Source organism: Rousettus aegyptiacus, unplaced genomic scaffold (genome assembly GCF_014176215.1).
Source record: "Rousettus aegyptiacus isolate mRouAeg1 unplaced genomic scaffold, mRouAeg1.p scaffold_m13_p_7, whole genome shotgun sequence".
Taxonomy (NCBI): domain Eukaryota; kingdom Metazoa; phylum Chordata; class Mammalia; order Chiroptera; family Pteropodidae; genus Rousettus; species Rousettus aegyptiacus.
This window is the reverse complement of record NW_023416310.1, coordinates 106,372,114-106,380,806: the sequence shown is the minus strand read 5'-3', so window position 1 is coordinate 106,380,806 and position 8,693 is coordinate 106,372,114. Positions and strand designations below refer to the sequence as shown.

General features: G+C 39.8%; 1 pseudogene; it reads right to left on the bottom strand.

Moving 5' to 3' along the window:
* Nucleotides 1–119, bottom strand: LOC118605790 (annotated as a pseudogene).
* Nucleotides 120–8,693: the final 8,574 nt, after the last annotated feature.

Below are 8,693 nucleotides of genomic sequence, written 5' to 3'. Positions count from 1 at the left end.
TGCCTACAACACCTGGTATTCCTAGGTGGTCTCCCATCCAAGTACTAACCAAGCCCAACCTTGCTTAGCTTCTGAGATCAGTCGAAATCAGGTGCATTCAGGGTGACATGGCCATAGACAAGGCTGCTTTTTAGAACTGAGATTCATGGTAGACATTAGCTGGGGGATGAGTGTTCCGGCCAGAGGTAATATACAGATGCCATAGAGCAATAAAAAATATGGTAATTTGGGGAAACAGAAAGAAGGCCACTATGTCAAAATCTGCACTCCAGAGAGACTACCTCCAGCCAGCCTTCCAAATTATGATTTCCTGTCCAGACTTATCCCTTCCTCAGAGATTAACCCCAGAATGACCATCCTTTTCAGGGAGACACTGTCCTCTATTCACAGGGCTGGGACCTTATTCTAACACTTTGGTAGGGAAACAGGTCACAAAAGAGCAACAGTGAAGCCATGGGAGTCCCTAGCGTCAGTCTGCCCATCTATTTCCACATGGGCCCTTCACAGTCACTGTGAAGGAAAAGGCACATGACCCATTTTAGAGGCAAGCCAGTTAATATGGGGTGAGCCATTCTAAAACCTGGCCAGTTCGACTCGTTCCTTGGCGTTCTGTTATCTGCCACAGTCACATTTCCACAAACAGAGGACAGACCCCATACAAAGAATCCTGATTTTAAAGAGCTGGCAGAATAGATAAGAAGAGCAGTAGTTTCTTGTGGCTGCCATAACAACTTACCACAAACTTGGTGAATTAAAATAACAGAAATTTATTCTCTCATCATTCCGGAGGCCATAAGTACAAGATCAAGGTATCAGCAAGGCTACACTCCTTCCAAAGGCTCTTGGAGAAAATCTTTCCTTCCTTTTCCAGCTTCTGGTGGCTCCAGGCACTCCTTGTTTTGTGTCTACATCACTTGGATCTCTGCCTCCATTTTTTCCTCTTTTGTCTCTGCCTTCTGTATCTTATAAGGACACTTTTCATTTGGGTTTAAGACAAACCAGGTAATCCAGGATGATCTCATCTCCAGGTCTTTAAATTAGCTATATTGGCAAAGACCCTTTTTCCAAATAAGGGCATATTTACAGAATCTAGGGGTTATGGCATGAACATATCTTTTGGGAGGTGGGGTACCATTTAACCCACAGTAGAGAGCAAGGGTACCAAGTGACTTAACAAATAGGGTAATTATAGCTCTCAGAATTCAGGATGGGGAGAGACTCAGATGGATGGATGGATGGATGGATGGATGGATGGATGGATGGATGGATGGGAAGGAAGGAAAAAGATGTCACAGAAGACTTTATAAGGGAGATGATACTTGAGTAAAACATCGAAGGATGGGGGGGTTGAATATGAAGAATGGGAAAAATAAAGTCTGTAGAAATGCAAATGTATAAAGGATTTTAATATAATTCAACACTCATGAATTATATAACATTGGTAAGATAGAGGCTTTGAAAAAGAAAAGGATCAAGGAAAATAAGTTGTATTTTATAGGATGAAGCCAGAAGGGATGGTAGATCAAACAACGAATGGAAGTGAATATACTTACTACAAGTTGGACAACTACAAGAAAGCTATAATCAGAGGCTGCAGACTGGTGACCTGCAGTGTGTTTGTTTATCCTGCACAGTTTTAAAACAGTTTTAAATTAGTTACCAACAGTAACAGGGCCACAGTTCCTACAGTATAAATTTAAGGAAGTACTGGATAGGTAAATTGGTTGCAACGGTTGACATGAATGACAAAATGATTGTGTGCATATCCAGGAGGCATGATGAAGATTATGAGGAAGGAGTGAGTCTTTCTCCCTGTAGAATACTGTCTCAGACAATCACTCATGCGTGAGAGAGCCTTTGTGGAAGTTCAAGTTTCCAGAGAAGAAGTTCCAGCACATGATTGGAACAAAATATATATATGTGTGTGTGTGTCTGAACACATTAGTGAGGGAAAAAAGAACAGTTTGACCTGTATCATCTGTCCCCCAAGGCAGCACAGCTCAGTGCCAAGAAATCACTTTCTAGGCTTGTGATTTCTCTGGTGGGATAAAGTGAGAGCATGTAAGTGAGCGCCTGGCTTCCCTAGTAGTGTAGAATTTTGCCAAAGAGGCCCATTTTTTTTTTTTTGTCCCATCCGGAATGACTTGGGGAGAGGCTTGGAGAGCAGCAGATAGGTCTCTCAGAAGTCATCAGTGTGACATGAATCCTACTAACTATATCACAAACTTATTAAGAAGCCTGCCCATGAGCTACTGGGACACTTTGCCTGTGGATCCCCCACAGGTACCACTACTGCTCTGAGTGCCTCACCTATACACACTGCTACCCTGTGGCTAACTTCCTAATGGTAGAGAGAGAAAGTTTTGGTAGACAGTTAGTGAGCATGTGCAGAAAGCTGGCCTAAATCTGCCATCCAGGGAGAGACCATAAACTTGAGCTTTAGTTCACACTTGGAAAAGCAAAAGAGAGGCTATCAGCATCTGGCCTGGTACATTGCAGGATTGAGAGAAGGCATAAGAGCTTAAGAATTCTACTATATGATGGAGTAAGAAGTGCGGAGTAGGCATTCCATAGAAGGTCTGAGAAAGCTTCAGAACCCCTAGCAGGGCTGATGGAAGGTAATTTTTTCCTGAAGTCAAAGAGTAAAGACTAGAAGAGGTGACACTTCAAATGTGAGGACAGCAACCCAAGACTTCAAAGAACATGAAAAATAAGGAATATATGACACCACCAAAGGATCATAATAATCTGGTAACCGATGCCAAGACATGGAGATCTGTGATTTACCCAACAAAGAAGTCAAAATATTAGTTTTAAGGAATCTCAATGAGCTACAAGAAAACATAGAAAGGTCATTGAACCAAGTCAGGAAAACAATACGTAAACGAAATGAGAAGTTCAACCAAGAGAAAGAAATCATGAAAAAGAGCAAAATCAAAATTCTGGAATGAAAGAATACAATGAATGAAATGAAAAATATAATAGAGAGCATCAACATCAGAATGGATCAATCAGAAGAATCTGAATTAGATCACAGGATCTTTAAAAGTGTCCATTCAGAGGAGAACAGATTAAAAAGAATGAAAAAGAGTGAATAAAGCCTATGTGACCTATGGAATAATATCAAAAGAAATCATTGTTTATGTGCAAAAAAAAAAATCTTTTATATGAATTATTGGATTCTCAGAAGGGGAAGAGAGGAAAAGAGGATAGAAAGCTTAAGACTAAGAAAGAGTGAAAATTTAAATCAGTAATAAAAGAGAATTACAACTGATACCACAGAAATACAGAGGATCATAAGAAACTATAAAAAAAATTATATGCCCCCCAATAGATTATCTAGTAGAAATGGATAAATTCCCCAAAACAAGCAACCTAACAAGACTGAATTATGAAAAAATAGGAAATTCGAACAGACCAATAATGAGTTAGGGGATTGAATAGTAATTGAAAACTTCCCAACAAAGAAAGCCCAGAACCAGATGGTTTCCATGGTGAATTCTACCATTTAGAGAAGAATTAACATCAATTGCTCTAAAACTCTCCCAAAACTTGAGGAGGAGGAAACACTTCCAAACTTATTTTATAAGGCCAGCATCACCTTAATACAAAAGCCAGATATGGAAAAAACTACAGACCAGTATCCCTGATGAATATAGGTGCAAAAGTTCTCAATCAGATATTAACAAATTGAATTCAAAATAACATTAAAAGGAACATACACTGTGATCAAGTAGGATTTATCCCTGGAATACAAAGATGGTTCAATAATAAATGTGATGTAAATTAATAGACTTAAATATGAGACTTGTATGATCATCTCAATAGATGCAGAAAAGGCATTTGGCAAAAAAACAACATCCTTTCATGATAAAAGAGCTCAATACATTGAATATAGAAAGAATATACCTCAACATAATAAAAGCCATAGAGGACAAGCCTACAGCTAACATTATACCCAACAGTGAAAGGTTGAAAGCTTTTTCTCTAAGATTAGTAACAAGACAGGGGTACCCCCTTTTACCACTCCTATTCAACATAGTACTGGAAGTCTTAGTTGGACCTATTAGGCAAGAAAAAGAAATAAAAGGCATCCAAATTGGAAAGGAAAAAGTAAAATTGTCTGTTTGCAGATGATTTGATCTTACATATAGAAAATGCTAAAGACTCCACCAAAAAAAACTGTTAGAACTAATGAATGATTTCAGTAAAATTGCAGAATGCAAACTCTACATGCTTAAATCAGTTGTGTTTCTATACACAAACAATCCCACTCACAATCATATCAAAAACAATAAAATTCTTTGGAATAAATTTAACCAAAGAGGTAAAAGGTCTGTACACTGAAAACTATAAGACTTTTATGAAATAAACTGAGGAAGACACAAATAAATGGAAAAATATCCCAAGTTTATGGATCAAAATAGTTTTGTTAAAATATTCATATAACCTAAAGCTATCTATAGATTCAATACAATGTCTATCAAAATTCTAGTGGCATTTTTCACAGAAAAAGAAAATCCTAAAATTCACATGACACCACAAAGAACCTGTATAATCAAAACAATTCTGAGAAAAAAGAACAAAGCTGGAGGCATCACACTTCCTGATTTCAAACCGTAGTTCAAAGCTATAGTAATCAAAAAAGTGTGGTACTGGCATAGATACATAGACTAATGGAACATAATTGAGAGCCCAGATATAAATATTCACATTTAGAGTCAACTAATATTTGACAAGAGAGCCAAGAATACTTAATAGGAAAAAGATAGTTTCTTCAGTGAATGGTAATGGGAACACTGAATAATCACAACAGAAGAACGAAACTGGACCCCTATCTTTCAACATCGCAAAAATTAACTTGAATCCAATTAAAGATTTAAACATAAGACCTAAAACTATAAAAAGCCTAGGAAAAAAAATAGGGGAACAGCTCCCTGACATTGGTCTTGATGAGAGTTTTTTAGATATGATACCAAAAGCACATGCAACAAAGACAAAGGTAAATAAGTAAGACTACATTAAGTTAAAAATCTCCTGCACAGCAAAAGAAAGAATCGACAAAAATGCAAAGGCAAAATGAAAAGGAATGGGAAAAAGTAGTCACAAATCATATATCTGATAAGGGGTAAATATGCAAAAAATATAAGGAATTCATACAACTCAATAGCAAAAAAAAAAAAAAAAAACCCACAAGATGATTTAAAATTGGGTAGAGGAACTGAATAGACATTTTCCAAAGAAGACAAACAAATGTCCACAACATCACTAATCATCGGGGAAATGAAAATCAAAAGCACAATGAGATAGCACCTCACACCTGTTAAAATGGCTATTATCAGAAAGAAAAGAGATAATGAGTGTTGGAGAGGGTGTGGAGAAAAGAGATTTCTTTGTGTACTGTTGGTGGGAATGTAAATTGGTGCAGCCACTATTTAAAACAGCTTGGAGATGTCTCAGAAAATAAAAAATAGAATTGTCATATTATCCAGTAATTCCCCTTCTGAGTACATATTTGAAGAGAATGAAATTACTATCTTGAAGAGATATCTGCACCCCTGTTTTCATTGCAACATTATTTACAATTCAGGCCTATCTCATATTATTGCACTTTGCTTTACAGACTTTGTGTGATAATGATGTGTCATCGTAGGTTCATCAACTATAACAAACACACTCTGCTTTGGGATGTTGAAAATGGCCGAGGCCATGCATATGGGAGGACAAAGCATTATAGAAACTTTTTGCACTTTCTGCTCAATATTGCTGTGAACCTAAACTGTCTCTAAAAAATAAAATGTGTTTTAAAAGAACACCCTTTACAATGGTTACTAATGAAAAACAGGAAACAAGTATCAGCAAGGATGTGGAGAAATTGGAACCCCTGTGCACTGTTTGTGGACATGTAAAATGGTATGACACTATAGAAAATAGTATGGTGGTTCCTCAAAAACTATAATTATAATTACCATATGATCTGGCAATCCTATTACTAGGTCTATATCAAAAAGTACTGGAAGCAGAATCTCAAAAAGATATTTACATAATCATGTTCATGACAGCATTATTCACCTCGGCCAAGAGATGAAAGCAACCCAAGTATCCATTAAGGAATTAACAGATTAATAAAATGTGGCATCTATGTACAATGGAATATTACTCAGTATTGAAAAGGAAGGAAATCATGGCAGAAGTAGCAGCAAAGAAGGTGATGAGGGCCAAGCCTCAGCTACCCAAGGGCACTCCAGCAGGACCTCTGCTAATACAGTGGGGATGTGGCAGCAACAACAGACAGAGGAAATTGGGTACTTCTGAAGATTCTTCAAGCTTCCCAGGGTCCTATCCTGCAAACACCTACACCAAGACTGGCTAGGGTAACTGAGTGGTGAACCTGCCACAGGAAAGAGGACAATCTTGGGATGGTGAGTAGAGCTCCAAGCCAATTAAAAGGAACGTTAAAAGAGTATAACTTTTTTTCGTGTGGGAATCTAAGCTGTTCCTGTCAGCATGATGTTATCCATGTAGTACAGTGGTCCCCAACCTTTTTGGTACCAGGGACCGGTGCTCCTATGAGAATCTAATGCCCAATGATCTGAAATGAAGCTGAGGCTGTGACGCTAGCACTGGAGAGCAGCTGCAAATAAAGATGAAGCTTTGCTCACGTGCCCAGTGCTCACCCCCTGATGTGTGACCTGTGGCCTGGTGGTTGGGGACCCCTGATATAGTAGACCAGTGTGATGTCCTACAGGTCAAGGTCACTATGTACTATATTGCTGCCCAGAGCCAGGAATGGATACATCCTATGGCAGCATGAGGTCAGGTGTGAACTCCAGCCCCTAAGAGATCATTCACTCATTGTTGGCTATAGGCCTTCAAGGCTCGCTTGCTGCAAGGATGTGCCTCTTTCTTATGACCCTGAAGGTGCCCCTTCCTTCTTTTCAAGGTGAACAACGTATCTAAATTTCGTATAATACTTTGTTTGGAATAGGGGTCCTCTTCTCTTCCCTTCTGTCTTGGTAACCCAAGGATGTTTGAGACAGCATCCCTGTGGTAGCTGGCCTCCAAAATGGCTCCTAATGATCTTCCTTTACTGCTCTCCGTTGTCCCATGTGGTCCCTTCTCACACTGAACAGTGTTGACCTGTGTAACCAATAGGATGTTGCAGAAACAGCAACATATGACTTCCTAGGCTGGGTCACAGAGGCCTTGCGCTTTCACCTTGCTCTCACTTGGATCATTCACCTGAGGAAAGCCAGTTATCATGCCACCAGGGCACTCCAGCAGCCCTGCGGAGAGGCCCATGTGGTGAGGAACTGAGGCCTCCTGCCAACAGCCATGTGAGTGAGCCATCTTGGCGGGGAGCCCCTCCGGCACCATCACAGCCTTCAGATGATGCTGCCCCAGGGACATCTCGACTGCACCTCGTGAGAGACCCTGGCCAGAACCACTCAGCTAAGCTGCTCCCAAATTCTTGACCGACAGAAACTAAGATTTTAAATGTCTAATTTTGTTTTAAGCTGCTATGTTTTGGTGTGATTTCTCACTAAAACAGTCTTTCTCCCCCACCCCCTATCCCCAGTTAACTACCTTTGAGAAGCCACCTTCTTTCTTACCTTCTTCCAGACTGACCCCACCCCCCAACCCCTACCCTGGTCATGGGTACTATGGACGTGAACAGTACAGGATCCCTACGCCCCACAGATTCGGGTCACTGGGTGTGGGCTCTAGGCCCACTGGAGGTCCTATCCCTTGCTGACCACTACAGCTCTCATCCCTTGGCCCCACTTTAAGCCACGAGATATCAGTGGAACCAGGGAGTGAAGGAATGGGTGCCACTAGCAGACTCCATGTCTATATTCTGTCCTAATTTCAATGATTTCCTGAACAACTCTATCATCTCCAGAGTGTGAGTGTGACCCTTCCTAATTTCCAGTGATACAGAAGAATTTTTCCTGTTATTTCAGTTTGGCTATTTCAGTGGGAAACTGGGGAAGGGCTTAAGTCAAAAGCACAGACACGGAATGCCACTTTGGAAAGGGAAACTACTAAAACCCTGAGTTCCAACATTATCACACCTATTAGAAAAGTCACTCTCAGGCAGTGGGTGGCAGAGGGCTGGAAGGGACAAACCTGGAGTCAGAGTGTCCTGTGATGGAGCTAATATTGGCCAACAGAGGAGATGACTTCATGGTTGTGATGATGTCATCGCATTTCCAAGACAAATAGTTTATAAGCTGACTTCTGACGGGGCCCCTGCATTAGTTATGAGAACATTTCAAGATGCCCTGGTCTTTAACCCCCTCTTGGCCAGGGCATTGTTGAGGAGCTCTTGTTCACTATTGTTAACTACTGTCTTACTGATATACCACATAAACAGTTAATTAACACATTTTGTTTTATATGTATTAAATACTGTATTCTTACAATAAAGTAAGCTAGAGAAAATAAAATGTTATTAAGAAAATCATAAGACACATTTACAGAACTTATTGAAAAAAATCCACATATAATTGGACCCACATAGTACAAATCTGTGTTGTTCAAGGGTCAACTCTATACCTTTCTCTTGTTAATCTGTTCTATGTCAATTTAGTTCTCAGGTCCAGCCAGAAATCCTAAGAGGACAGAGGTAAAGTTTTGCCTCCCTGTGGTGCTAAGGTCTCAATTTACATCTCACAGTCCCAAGAGACAAT